The sequence below is a fragment of the Mandrillus leucophaeus genome, unplaced genomic scaffold, assembly GCF_000951045.1.
Source record: "Mandrillus leucophaeus isolate KB7577 unplaced genomic scaffold, Mleu.le_1.0 Scaffold296, whole genome shotgun sequence".
Classification (NCBI taxonomy): Eukaryota; Metazoa; Chordata; class Mammalia; order Primates; family Cercopithecidae; genus Mandrillus; species Mandrillus leucophaeus.
This window is the reverse complement of record NW_012103098.1, coordinates 2,114,854-2,130,366: the sequence shown is the minus strand read 5'-3', so window position 1 is coordinate 2,130,366 and position 15,513 is coordinate 2,114,854. Positions and strand designations below refer to the sequence as shown.

At 41.6% G+C, this 15,513-nt stretch overlaps 1 protein-coding gene and 1 pseudogene across 1 annotated transcript in view; one reads left to right on the top strand and one right to left on the bottom strand.

Annotated features, from left to right (window-relative positions):
• SFMBT1 (Scm-like with four mbt domains 1) overlaps nt 1-543 on the bottom strand; it is a 151,454-nt gene extending 150,911 nt beyond the window's left edge. The window contains exon 1 of the mRNA XM_011986192.1: nt 36-543. The gene's annotated coding sequence lies outside the window, so the exon portion shown is untranslated. The remainder of the gene's footprint in view (nt 1-35) is intronic.
• LOC105544042 overlaps nt 1-15,513 on the top strand; it is a 60,994-nt pseudogene that overhangs the window by 29,972 nt on the left and 15,509 nt on the right.

The following is a 15,513-nucleotide window of genomic DNA, read 5'->3' as shown; positions in this document are numbered from 1 at the left end:
TGAAACTCCGTCTCTACTAAAAATACAAAAATTACCTGGGTGTGGTGGCATGGGCTTGTAGTCCCAGCTACTCAGGAGGGTGAGGCAGGAGAATCGCTTGAACCCAGGGAGGTGGAGGTTGCAGTGAGCCTAGATTGTGCCACTGCACTCCAGCCTGGGCGACAGAGTGAGACTCCGTCTCAGAAACAAAAAAAGAAAGAAAGAAAATTGAAGAATGCAAGAACCAGGCAAGAAAAAGAGTTAGTTCTGCAGTACAATATGAAGGCTAAGAACTTCCTTTATTTTCCCACCACCTGCCTGGATCTGTTTTCATCCTTCAGAGAAAGGAAAATCCCTTCCCTGAAGCTCTAGACACCACCCCGTTTCCCTATTTACTCTGTAACCTAGAACCTTCAGTTAAACCTCATGTTCTACACCCCTATCTACCATAACAGTCCCACAAGATCAATACACAAACAGGCTCTCATGTTCCCATCTCAATAGTAAAAGAAAACCCCTTTGTGCCCTCCACGCACTTCTCCATTTCTCTGCTTCCTCCTCACAGCAAGCTGTCTCATCTCAGAGCCTTGCCTTCATACGGCATTTCTTCATTTCCTCCCCAATCTGGCTACAGCCTCACCTAACTCACTGGTACTGCTCTTGTCCGGGTCACCAATGACCTTCCAGTTGCTAAATCCAATGGTTCTCTCTCTTATTGTAGCAGACCCTCCATTCTACACAGTAAACTGCCACTTCTCAGAGAATTTTCTTCTCTCAGGTACTGTGACACTACTTTCCTGGTTGTCCTTCCTCTTCTTCAGCCAATCTTTTTTTTTTTTTTTTTTTTTCCTCTTTAGTCAATCCTGTCTCCTTTGCCGCCTCCTCAAGAATCACAAGCTCTAAAGCTTAGAATTCCTTGGGGTTTGGTGCTCAGTTCTCTTCTTTTTTTCCCATCCACACTGGAATTCTCCTCCCAGGTGATGTCATGCAAATTCATGGGTAAAAATATTATCAATACTCACACCTGTAATCCCAACACTTTGGAAGGCTGAGGAAAAGGACTGCTTGAGCCCAGGAGCTCGAGACCACACTGGACAACATAGTGAGACTTCATTTCTACAAAAAAAAATTTTTTTAATTAACTGGATGTGGTGGCCTGTATCTGTAGTCCCAGCTACTGGGGAGGCTGAGGTGGAAGGATCATGTGAGTCCAGGAGGTCAAGAGGGCTGCAGTGAGCTATGATTGTATCACTGCACTCCAGCCTGGGCAAAAGAGCATGACTATGTCTCAAAAAACAAATGAAAAAAAGCACACGCACGTGCACATGTGTGTGTGAAATCAATGATTAGGAGGACTGTCACTGGTATATGTGTGGGTGTGTGGGTGTGTATGTGTGTGTGTGAAATCAATGATTAGGACTCACTCACTGAGTTCCAGACTCACATATCCAACTACTCATTTGGAATTTCCATTTTAATGTTACACGGGCAACCAAACCTTTTTGCTTCTCAACTCAACTCTCCCCAGGTTTCCCCATCTCAATATTACAGGACCAACCTCGTCAAAAACTTAGAAACCACTATTGATGGCTTCCTCATCCTCACCCTGTCCATGAGCAAGTCCTATTGAGTCTAGCCACCATACATTTTGAAATCAAACACTTCTCTCCATTTTTCACCGTCATCATCCTAGTCCACGTCACTTAGACTATTGCAGCGACCTCCAAACTGTCTCCCTTTCCACATTTGGAAGTCCATTCTCCATAGAGCATACAGGCATTTTTTAAAACACAAAGCAAATCATGACACAATCCTACTTAAAGCCTTTCAGTAACTGCCTAAATAGTAAAATCAAAACTCCTTACTGGGAATACGAGGCCCTGCAAGATCTGGTGTCCCCACTTACCACTTCGGCTTCTTTCCATTCACACTCCCTCCATTGGTTCCTAGTTCAACACAGACTCCAATCTCAGGGCCTCTGCAGGTGCTCTCCCCATCACCCAGCTTTCTCTACACGACTGCTTCTTGCCTTCCACAGCTTAGTCTAAAACCAGTACGTAATGATTTTTTTTTTCTTGCTGTGGCCAGTGAGTACCAAGAAAAAAAAGTAGGCCAGGTGTGATGTAATCCCAGCACTTTGGGAGGACAAGGCAGGTGGATCACCTAAGGTCAGGAGTTCGAGACCAGTCTGGCCAACATGGTGAAACCCCATCTCTACTACAAATACAAAAAGTGGCCAGGCGTGGTGGTGCATGTCTGTAATCCCAGCTACTCGGGAGGCTGAGGCAGGAGAATCGCTTGAACCTGAGAGGCAGAGGTTGCAGTGAGCCAAGATAGCGCCACTGTACTCCTGCCTGGGCGACGGAATGAGACTCCATCTCAAAACAAACAAACAAAGAAAAAACAAAAAAGAAAAAAAAAAAAGGAAAAAAGAGATTTTTCACTCTACTGAACACATCCCCATCTTATTTTCTAACATACAGTCAGATTTCCTGTCTAGCATTTATCAAAATTACTAGATTTTACTTATTTCCTTACTGGTTTATTATCTCCCTACCTTCCTGCAATACAAGCTTTTGTCTTTTTGGGGTAGTATATTAAAGCCAATACATGTTTGTAGAATGAATGGCAGAAAGAACAAGGTGAGGATGGAAGAAGGAGGGAAAAGGGGAAACCAAGAACAGAGAACACATTTCCAGTCTATACCCAGGCTTCCACCCAGAGTTTTGTAATACAGGCTTTTCCATACTAAGTAAAAGCAGAGGCCAGGCGTGGTGGTTCACTCCTGTAATCCCAGCACTTTCGAAGGCTGAGGCGGGCGTGTCACCTGAGGTGAGGAGTTTGAGACCAGCCTGGCCAGCTGGGCATGGTGGTGCGTGCCTGTAATCCTAGCTACATGAGAGGCTGAGGCAGGAGAATCGCTTGAACCCAGGAGGCAGAGGCTGCAGTGAGCTGAGATTGCGCCACTGCACTCCAGCCTGGGCAACAAGAGTGAGACTCTGTCTCAAAAAAAGAAAAAAGAAAGAAAGTAGAGGTCCCCTATTGGCTACATTGAGCCTAACAGTAATATAAAACAATATATAATAAACTTTATTCGTAAAGGACATCTCTAACAACAATCTTTTTTACACTCAGTACATTTCTAACGAAAGATCAAATTCAGTTGTCACTTCTCTACAACTAGTCTTGAGAGTAACTAGTGTGTACCTAAATTTGCTGAAGTAAATCTGGAGACAATTTTGCTTAAAACCTAATGTCAAGGAGAGGAAAAGGTAATACAAAACTCACGTGCTTTATGCCTACCCTCACTAGAAAATGTCTCTAGGAAAGCAAAATGTTAAAGCTGGGTGATGTGTAAATTGGGGATATATTACATTATCTCTACTTCTGTGTTATGTTTAAATTTTTGTATAATAAAGAGTTAAAAAAATAAAAGTAAATGCCTCTATGAAGTCAAAAGACAGCAAGTATCTGTGGGTCACAGATACACTCCTGGCTCAAGTGCACTCTGTTGCCATTTGGAGATTTAATTTAAATCAGTTCATGGTTGCTAACAGTGTCTTCATAAGTCTCATGACCTAAGGCCTTCACCAGGGCCTTTTTGAGAGAATCGGAGGATACAAGAAAGCAGGACTCCCCTTTCGCCTGCTCTATGTCACAGCCTTCCAGCCCCAGCACCACCAGCTCAGCCCCTTTGTATGGGAGTTTCCAATAACCACAGCTCAAAACAGCAACCACAGGGAAAAATAAAATCATTTACAAGGGGAAAAGAGAAAAAGCACGCAGAAGGGGAAAATATTAATACATTATTTTTGCTTAAACTCAAACCAACCATTTTCCCCTAGAATTCTGATGAGGTAATATTTCTTCTAAGGTAGCACTTCAAATTCAGGAAGGGATTCATAGAAGACTAAATGCAAAAACAGCAGAGGCCAGCCACCCCACCCAATAAAGTTTCTTCTCTCAAAGATTCCTCACCGCACTCTAGGATTCGTCTATGGCATTAAATAAAAAGTGGTTAACAGGTGAAAATTAAGGCCTCACTAGGTGAAACAAAGAACAGAAGAATCTAAGCTATTCTAGCAGGTGTTTGTTTTCTACTGTAGAAACAGCCTAGTTGGACTGGGTGTGGTGGCTCACACCTGTAATCCCAGTGCTTTGGGAGGCCGAGGTGGGCAGATCACTTGAGCTCAGGAGTTGGAGACCAAACTGGGCAACATGGTGAAACCCCATCTCTAGTAAAAACATAAAATTAGCTGAACATGGTGGCATGTGCCTGTAGTCCCAGCTACTCAGAAGGCTGAGGCAGGAGAATTGCCTGGGCCCAGGAGGTAGATACTACAGTCATTCATGATCACACCGCTGCCTGTGCGACAGGGTGAGGTGCTGTCTCAAAAAAAAAAAAAGGCAAACATAAGATGCTGTTTCTATAAACAACAAACAAATAAATAAGCCAGAATGAAGAAGCAAAATACACTATAGATATACAGTAGAATATTATTCAGTCTTTAAAATGAAGGCGATTCTGACATGTTACAATGTGGATGAACCTTGATATTAAGCTAAGTGAAATTAGCCAGTCAGTCACAAAAAGACAAATACATGACTCCACTTATACGAGGTACCTAAAGTAGTCAATTTCAGAGAACTGAAAAACAGAATGCTGGTTACCAGGGCGGGGTGGAGCAGGGAATGGGAAGTTATTACTTAACAGGTATGGAGTTTTAGTTTTACAAGATGAAAAGAGTAATGGAGACGGACTGTGGTAATGGTTGCACAACACTATGAACATAGTCATACCACTGAACTGTACACTGTACTGTAGTTAAGACGGTTTTATGAATGCATTTAATACCACTAAACTATATATTTAAAAATGGTTAAGATGCTAAATTTTATTTTGCCACAATAAAAAAATTAAAAAAACAAAATGTTGTCATCCCTAATAAATAGCTTATTAATAACTTCATGTCAAAAATCATGTAGTTACCAATCAAGTATGTTTAGATTTTGGTGTCCTTGTTCATAAAGTGAGAACAGGAAAAAAAGAGGAGCAACCCGACCTTTAAATGACAGCAGAGCCCTGAGTAACAGATGACTCTAATTAGATCAGGAGAGGTCAATGTGATCCTTTAGGTGACAGAGATCTAATCTGGGACACAGTTGGGCCTAAACACAGATTTACTGAACTCAAGGAAATGAGCACTTAATCACACAAAGAGATCAGGGCCACAGTGAAGATATGTTTCCTGTCTTGTTCCATTTCTAGAGGCTGAGTTCAGTTTTGTGGTTCAACACATGGATATGACTAGGCTAAACTGGGATTTAATTCTTAGCTTTCTTACATTTCAGTCATGGTCTAAGATCTCACTCTGTGTTATTATTTGGTGGCACAATCCACACTACTCAGTTTAATTTGTTCTACATCTAAATTTATCTCCATACATGAATTAAATAAATACCATCTGTGCTGGATAGTGTATGCTGGTACTTAGTCCCACATCTACCCTTCCAGACTCTCCCTGCATCATCAGGCCTGAAATCTACATTTCCAAACCCCCCTGTCAGCTGTGCTCCCATTAGGCTCCGGCAGCAGCACTGGCAGGAGTACAGGTTCCTGCTTGGCTGCAGCGAACTACAGCAGCATCAGTGAGAAATGGGGGTTTATGGGCTCTGGTTTGTTCTTTCTCTCCCTTTTGTTCTTTCAGCCCTTCCTTTTGTAAACAATCCCTAGAGTTACATCCCTCTTGAATGAAACACCTGGAGTGGTTTGCTGACTAGACACTCACTAATAGCCCACCTTATTCAAAACTTACATAACTCATGGGCCAGGGTGGGGAGCTATGCTATGAAATATTCACTCATCCATTCATTCAACAAATTTTTAGTGAGCAACTACTATGGACCATATGCTGTTGTAGGTACTGGAGATACAGTAGGAAACAATACAGACAAAAATCCTTGTCCTCAAGGAGCTTATATTCTAGTGAAGGAGAGGCAATACTCAGGACAAATAAATCAAACACATAGTGTGTAACACAAGTGCTAAAATGAAAAAAAACTAAGCAGGGGCAGGGATATGAAATGTTGGAGAAGGGTAAAAATTTTAGATACACAGGTCACTGAGGTGATTTGCGGGGGTGGGAACCCAAAGAGGAAAGGGAGCTAGTTACTCACGTAACTGTAGGAAGAGCATTCCAGACAAGGGAAGATATGTACAACAGTCCTAAGAAAGAAGCCTCCTTGGCATGTTCCTGTGTGGAACAGAACAGGCAATGGGGAAGATATCTGAGAGATGGGGAGGGCCGGCCATGAGTGCCTTGTTGGCTATGATAAAGGTTTTAGCCACTGCAGTAAATTCTGAGCAGAGTAACATCATCTGACTTACTCGTTAACAGGGTCGTTGTGTGTCAACAACAGACTAAAAGGGGCAAAGGCAGAAGTAACAGGGAAAACAGCTAAGAGACTCCCAAAATAATCCAAGTCAAACTGAATGATCGCTGGGACCAACGTGCTGACACTACTCAGAGGATGCTAAGCAAATTCTGAATATATTTTGAACTCCTATCTGGGACTTAAAAAGTCAGAGGCCGGTCCAACAATCTCGCTGAAATCACACAACAGAAACTTCGATGGGACTCCTACGAGGTGTAAGAATATAACCAATATTATAGAATTATTTAATTATATTTGTCTAAAGCCATTATACTGTTTATGTTTTGACATTTAGCCAAATATAAGAATATAAAGGCTTTAGCCATTATATATAAGAATATAAAGTATACAATGACTTTACCCAAAAATAAATAACTGCAAATTAACATTCTCCAAGTTATTATAGGAGAAAACTAATGTATAACATGCCAGAGTCATAAAATGTTTAATATTTTTATATAAGTATTATAGAAACAGTATAGAAATACATAAGTACCTATAAATCCAGCTTTTATTAAACTGGTCAAATTAGAGAAAAAATATGACCCTCTTAACTGTATTTCCAAGAGGAAAATTATCAAAATGTATATTTTCTAGAGAGCCAATGAAGAAAGAAATTTAGAACTAGAAAAAATCTGGGAGTCCCATTCCCTTCGTTTTTGGACTAAAGTAATAAAGCCCAGACATAAATGAAGCCTGGTCATTCTTCAAGCATCAAAACATATTTCAGGCTGGGTGCAGTGGCTTATGCCTGTATCCTAACACTCTGGGAGGCTGAGGTGGAGGGATCACTTGAATTCAGGAGTTTGAGACCAGCCTGGGCAATGTTGGGGGACTTTGACTCTACAAAAAACTTAAAAATTTTAAAAATTAGCCAGGCATGGTGGCACACACTTAGGGTCCCAGCTTTTGGGAAGCTGAGGTGGGAGGTTACTTGGGCCCAGGAAGTAGATGATTCAGCGAGCCATGATAGCGCCACTGCACTACAGCCTGGGTGACAGTGAGAACCCTGTCTTAAAAAAAAAAAAAAAAATACTGTGATGGAAATATTTCTAGAATATATTTTTACTTCCCTATCTTCTCAAAACAGAGACTCCTAAACACACTTCATCTTTGCCTTGGTAACTCTGGTCTCTTTAAAGAGCAACTATACCCAGTCCAGGTGTGATGCTGGACTTTGCTAACTGCTGCCTTCACTATGCAGCCCTAACAATCTCTACTCATCTTGCTCCCAGTTGATGGTGTCTGATCTATATGGAAGGTTGGAAAACAGTTAAGAACCACACATCAGCTTTGGTGCAGGAGCTTTATAGCAATTATTGTCAGCACTTGAAAACTGATTTTGCTTGCTCTCAGTGTTGGGCTGTGTTTTGAAGAGATAATATTGCGTACAAATGGATGGATAAGTGATGAAAGCACACTGCTTTAGAAAAAGTTCTACCCCCACATGCAACTGATCACCTTACAGAAAGTGTAGTGTTAAATTATTAAAAGCAAAATTAATTATCTGAAAAAATATTAACACCATAAACATCACCACATGAAAACGCAAACTGCCACAGTAATGCTTATGTCTCAAGTAACAGCTTACAAGTATCAATAGTAAAGTAATAAGCTATAATAAAAAGGCACTTCATCTCTTCAAAACCTGCTCTCCCACCAAAATTCTCCAGTAGTTAACATGAACTAAATTTTTGGTCCCTTTCCTAGCATTCTACCAAAATCACTTCAATTTTTAAAATAATAAAAATATTTTATTGTATTAGAAAGGAAAGATTCTAAAAACACGCAAAACCGTAAGTCAAGACAGCAAATGACTCACACATAACCACTCAGTGAAGATAGTAAGTCTCCCTTAGCAATTAAAGAGCAAACAGAGGAAGTCAACAGAGAATACAAAGTAAAAAGGCTGAGGCCCTTTAAGGATATGCTGGAATTCCTGCCAAGCTGCATGTCACCGCCACAAGTTAACAGAGTTTACCCTCCCTCTCTGTGCCCCCATAGCTGCTCACTGCAGTTACAGGTGGGTCCCACGGTTGCCTACAGTCCTAGATGTAACAGCCCAGAGATCTGCGTGGTTGGTTCTCAGCTGCTTTTACTACTCTCAAAAAGCAAGAGTTGGCAAGAACCTCGCCAAAACTAAATAATAGTTTTAGAAGGAGGTAGCGCTAAAGATAACGGCTTGAGAAGGGATTTTTTTCTTCCTTTAGAGACAGGGTCTTGCTCTTTCCCCGGACAGGCTAGAGTACAATGGTGCAAACACAGCTTATTGCAGCCTCGACCTCCTGGGTTCAAGCAATCCCCTTCAGCCTCCCAAGTAGCTAAGACTACACAATCGTGCCACCACACCTGGCTCATTTTTAAATTTTTTGTAGAGATGGGGACTCGCTAGGTTGCCCAGGCTGGTCTCAAACTCCTGGTCTCAAGTGATCCTCCCGCCTTGGCCTCCCAAAGTGCTAGGATTATAGGCGTGACCCACCATGCCCAACAGGGAAGGGAATTCAAAAGAAAATTTCAGGGTTACTTTCTTATTTTACACTAGATGTTTCCTCTATTAAGACCTGAAATTTTTACCTTACTAGAAATTCTTACACTAATAATACAACATATATTCACAAATCACTAACTCCCTGCCCTTTACTCCCACAAAAATCCTTTCTCAAAACAAAACTCTACAAATGTTAGCCCATTCCCACACTCCCATCAAAACACCTTCCGTAGTAGATGCTTTACACTTTTTTGACAACACTTAAACACAAGTTCTGTATCATTTCCTGTCATGGTACTATAAGCTCAGGGAACTTACTCAATTTTGCATTCCCTAAACCCCTGGGCACCACCGCTTCACATCACAGCTATTTAGTGTCTGCTAAATGAATTACTATGGTATCAGATCATGGCACCTCCAATTCACTAATGAGAAAATGTAACTTTTTAACACAGCAATAACATTTCTACCTCCAGGAATACTGTCATTTTCATGGAGAAGAAAATTCAGTGATTCAGTGCCTGCCATCTGCCCCAGAGGTCAGCTATTTCTGACAAGTCCTAGTGTGCGCATGAGCCAATCAGGCTGCAGCTGCCTTTTTTAACAGGCATGGATGGAAGAATGAGAAAGGTCACTAAAGCAGAGTCCTTGTGTAAATTCTGGATGGAAGAATGAGAAAGGTCACTAAAACAGAGTCCTTATGTAAATTCATTAGACATCATCCATAGGAAATTTGCTTCCTCTTCAGTCCTCTTAAAATCCTGTGAAATTAAAACATGCCTTTAAGCCATTGTTTCTTCCCCCTGTTCTTTAATCCATTTATGCTGGAGGTTGCAAATTTGTGTGAAAAATCACACCTTGGTGATGACCTTGAGCGCTAGGATATAAATAACTCCCATAAGCTTAGCGTTCCAGTAATGGAACACTAGACATAAATGGGTTAAACTTTGGATAGTCCAACTTGCCACGGTACCCCATTGTTTACAAAGCCTTTCACAGTACAAAAAACTTGATTAACCCTAATAGCCTGCTGACCTCTACAGTTATTATTTCTTTTTCTCAGACCACTTTTTTTGAGACAGGGTCTTGCTCTGTCATCCAGGATGGAGTACAGTGGCTCAAACATGGCTCACTTGTAGCCAGATTCAAGCGATCTTCCTGCCTCAACACCTGAGTAGCTGAGATTATAGGTGCACACCACCACACTCCACTAATTTTTGTATTTTTTGTAGAGACACGGTTTTGTCATGTTGTCCAGGCTGGTCTCGAACTCCTGGGCTCAAGCAATCCACCTGCCTTGGCCCAAAATGCTGGGATTACAGACATGAGCCACCACATCTGGCTTTCAGACCACTCTTGAAGGCACCTTAGTTCCATAAAACTTGTGTTTTGACATCCAGTGTGATACTGTTTCTTTGCCACAAATTCAACTTTACAAGTCACATCTCTTTGTCTGCCTTCATGGGTCAAAACTACTTACTAATTGGGCATGGTGGCACATGCCTGTACCAGTAGTCCCAGCTACTCGGGAGGCTGAGATGGGAAGACAGCTTGAGCCCAGGAGCTGGAGGCTGTAATGTGCTATCATGATCATACCTGTGAATGGCCACTGCATTCCAGTCTGGGTGACACAGCAAGACCCCATCTTAAAAAAAAAAATTACCTGCTAGAACACAAAATAAATGGCAGAAAGAAGGCCATAGCAGAGCAAACACACAACTCAGAAACACCCAGTCTAGCACTCAGTGGCTGGAAACGCTTGCAGGGAAGCGCACAAGTGCTTTCAAAGGGGACCTGCCTGCCTGTCACTGGCTCGGTGTGCACACCCTCTGAGCAAGTCATAAGAGTCATGGGCTAGGCCAGGTGCAGTATCTCATGTCTGTAATCCCAGCACTTTGGGAGGCCAAGACAGGTGGATTACGAGGTCAGGAGATCAAGACCATTCTGGCTCACATGGTGAAACCTCGTCTCTACTAAAAATACAAAAAGATTGGCCGGGTGTGGTGGCGGGCGCCTGTAGTCCCAGATACTCAGGAGGTTGAGGCAGGAGAATGGCGTGAACCCGGAAGGCGGAGCTTGCAGTGAGCCGAGGCGACAGAGCAAGGCTCTGTTTAAAAAAAAAAAAAAAAGGAGGGGGAGGCGGTCATGGGCTAGAAATGTACTACCATGGGGGGAAAAAAAAAGAATAGACTGCCATGAATTGTCACACTTTTTAGGAAGACATTTTACAGAAAATGGCAGTATGCAGAGTGTTATTGAAGGGGTATAAATATATGCTCTGAGGGGTATTCTGAAGTTCTTTTAATGAAGGATAATAACTAAGAGCTTGGACTACAAAGGCACATATAACACTGTAAGATTCAACTACAGAATGCCTCAAGATTCCAAACTCAGTTTCTTTAGACATTCTGCACCAGAACAGGAGCATCATGTTTAAAATTCCTTACCAAGTAGCCCAGGTAAAAACCTACTTTTAAAAACTTAGCTGTATTTCCACCAATGTACAAAAGAATACCACCCAAATCCAGAAATTGATAGAATTTGTTAATCCTTGTTGCTGCAATTTTCTCAAAACAAAAATACAAAAGCAACTATCTGAATTCGTAACAAGCAGCACACATTCAGGCCTTAGGCTTCAAAAGCATGATCAACACCTCAGTAGTCTGAGGACAACTTCAGATGCTTTAGTCTCCCAAGACTCAGTCGGGGATTCTGCCTATGCCATCCTTCCACAACATGGGGTGGGTGGAGGGTGGGGAGAATGGGAGTGGTAGAAGGCCTCTCCATGACTCTCTACCTCCAACTCCTCTTACTCCACTGCACCCAGCTTCTCTACCTTCTGCATCTTGGGGGCAGGCAGGCTGGAGAACAGTCTACCCCCACAAATATACTAATTTACAAAAAATAAACCACTTTAAGTATTAGAAATACTAACAGAAAAAAGCACTTTTAAGTATTAGAAAACCTTTCTTAATCCAAGCAAACTCAATTGTCATTAGTCCATGGTACTGTTTGTAGCAGTAAAAAACTTAAAATAACCCAAAATATACATAAATTTGGAAACAACTAAATAAATTAAGGTGCATCCATGCAATGAACTACTAGGCAACCACTAAAAAAATGCAGCAGATCTATGTGTACTTGGATATATCCCAGATATTTTCAGTGAAAAGAGCAAAGTGCAAAGCAATGTCTAAAATATACCACCACTTGAGTTTTTTTAATGTGGATGAGGAAATATACGCTTTACACACATAGAATGTTTCTGTAAAAATACAAAAGAAACTGGGAATAACAGTGGCCTACAGAAGGGACTGAGGAACTAGGGGCTTCAGTAAAAAGGAATACACTCTTTTTTGATATTCAAAAAAAATTTTACTATGTACATGTATCCCTGTTTAAAATGTTTTAAAGGCATACTTAAGTCTGTGATTATGATTTAAAAAAATAAAGCAACAGAAGAAAAAGTAACTCCTATTAAAAGTGATGTCAGCCGGGCGCGGTGGCTCAAGCCTGTAATCCCAGCACTTTGGGAGGCCGAGACGGGCGGATCACGAGGTCAGGAGATCGAGACCATCCTGGCCAACACGGTGAAACCCCGTCTCTACTAAAAAAAATACAGAAAACTAGCTGGGCATGGTAGTGGGTGCCTGTAGTCCCGGCTACTCGGGAGGTTGAGGCAGGAGAATGGCGTAAACCCAGGAGGCGGAGCTTGCAGTGAGCTGAGATCCGGCCACTGCACTCCAGCCTGGGCGACACAGCGAGACTCTGTCTCAAAAAAAAAAAAAAAGTGATCTCATTTTTCTTAACTATTTCTAAAGTCTTTGTGGCACAATTTGAATTCAGTAAAACGGGGGAGAGTGGAGGGATTGGGAGTCTGGAGAGGTTCCTTCCACCCTCTTCCTTTAAAATTACAGTAACTTTGAACTGGCCATAATGCTAAAAAAAAAAAAAAAAAAAAAAAATCTACTTGCTTCCCCAACAAAAGTATTTGGCTCCACTGTAACCAACATTTAAAAGATACAAATACATTAGCAAGTCTGTGACTAAAGTTCAATTACATTTTATATGCTAATATGAAATGCTAATCATATTTTTATGAGTCAACAGTTTTACATAAGATTATTTTGTTTCTAAACCAACAAAGAACTTTAGAATTCGTGAAGCGTCCAAATTACCTAAACTCACTCCACTCAAGCATCAGTTCAGTAAAACACTAAAGGGTTTTCCCCCATAGCTTCAAAATTCCCAATCGTTCTCCATTTCAAGCACGATGAGGGGCAGGGGCAAGGGAGACGGCAGGCAAAGCCTAAGCCTGTCCAACCCTCTTCAAGCTCTGTAGATGGCTCCTCCTGGTTTCAGGGATTCCGGTTCCTCACATAGATATAGCCATCATCAGCACTCCCACATTAAGTGCACTGATTGCATTAACAACAGTGGGAAGCAAGTGGCTCCACCAGCTTGGATTCTGAAGCTCAACCTGTGGCCCATGCACCTGCGAATAACAACAGGCTCTCTCATCAGTCACACAGGGCAAAGGAAGTGGAGCTGCCCCACCCTGCACCCACACAGAACCAGACTGCTGATTGCCTCTTTGTAACTACTGCCACAAAAAGTAAAGCAAGTGCCCTGCAATTGGATTTTTACTAATGGAAATGCATTTGTCGAGAATCCAAAGATGCTCAGTTATCTTGGAGAAAAGTTATAAAATAACATGATCTTCAAAAATGAAGATGAGGAAAGGAATTTTGCCAACTTAAAACATTCATCAAAATAGATACTTAAAGCAGCAAAATATGACAAAATACTAGTTCCTAATTTTTAAAAAACCTGAACATTCAGAACTAAAACTATAACACTATTAAAAAAAAAGTGTCCAAGAATAGGAAAAAAATATTTCTTAACAATGTATAAATTGGTTATTTATTCATACCTCCATTTACATACACGTATTTGCCAGGTGCTCAGTACCAGGATGCCATGGTGATTAAAATACAGACACAGTCCCTACCTTCAGAGCTTACAACAGTAAATGAACACAAGGAATAACGAATTGGTATGTAGTTTATCTCTCCCACAAGGGACAATTAGGAAAAACATCCTGGGAGTAGGTTCACAGATTTTAATATTCTCTATAGAGTGGCTTTAAAGCATTTTATGATAAATTACAATTAAAATATTAAAACAAGCTAAAAATAAAATATTTCATATAGTGAAAAGTGTCACCAAGAAAATCAAACAATGGTGAGAAAAAAGTGCCTCTGGAATGGAGGTAAGGATATCTAGGGAAGGCTTCACTGAGCTGAACCCTCCATGATTAAAAGGAACTAAATGTAACAAATTTGATGTGCGGCCAGCTGGACACAATGGTTCATGCCTGTAATCCCAGCACTTTCAGAGCCCAAGGCGGGTGGAATGTTTGAGCTCAGGGGTACAAGACCAGCCTGGACAACATGGCAAAACCCCATCTCTACTAAAAATACAAAAAGTAGCTGAGCATGGTGGTGCATGCCTATAGTCCCAGCTACTTGGGAGGCTGATGTGAGAGGATCTCTTGAACCCAGGAGGCAGAGGCTGCAGTGAGCCGTGATCACACCACTGCACTCCAGCCTGGGTGACAGAGCGAGACCCTGTTACAAAAAAAAAAAAAAAATTTATATCCTTGGGATGGACAGAAGACCCATGTGGGAAAGCAAGTGGAAAAGTGGTAGAAGTGGGCAGGGAACAAGAAACAAAGAGTATTGTAGGCCACACAAGGAGTTTGTATTTTATTCTACTTACTACGGAAAGCCACTGGCAGGCTCTGAGCCTGGAAATGACAAGATGAGATCTCATTAAACATAATCATTTCTTGCTTAGAACATAATACATTTTCAAATAGAAATAACATTATAAGTGGATATGTTGCAGTATTGCTTCCATGCCTTCATTCAGCTATAATTTATTTAGTGTCTCCTCTGTGCTAGGCTGTGTGCAAGGTACTAACTAGGAATAAAATAGCATCTCTGACCTTGAGCTCACAGTTTAGTAGAGATGAGAAACACTGAACAAATAATCACAATTGTCATATTTTTAAGAGAGGAATATGTGGAACGCTGTGAGTGCCCAGAGCAAAGCGTGGTCAATGCAACCTGAGGGAGTTCAGGAGGGAAGGCTTCACAGAAGCCCTGGGCCTTAAAGGACAAACAGGGATTTCTTGAGCAAAAATTCCCCACACCCAAGCCCCTGACAGAATACAAGAAAACTTGAGGCCTACCAAAGACTCTGCCTTTTGAAGTATTTATGGGCCAGGTGCAAGAGCTCATGTCTGTAATCCCAGTGCTTTGGGAAGCTGAGGTAGGAGGATCATTTGAGGCCAGGAGTTCAAGACCAGCCTGGGCAACAGAGCAAGACCCTGCCTCTACAAAATTTTTCAATAAAATTTATGTTTTTTTGAGGCGGAGTCAGCTCTGTCGCCCAGGCTGGAGTGCAGTGGTGTAATCTCGGCTCACTGCAGCCTCCATCTCCCAGGTTCTGGCAATTCTCCTGCCTCAGCCTCCGAAGCAGCTGGGATTACAGGCACATGCCACCACGCCCAGCTAATTTTTGTATTTTTAGTAGAGACGGGGTTT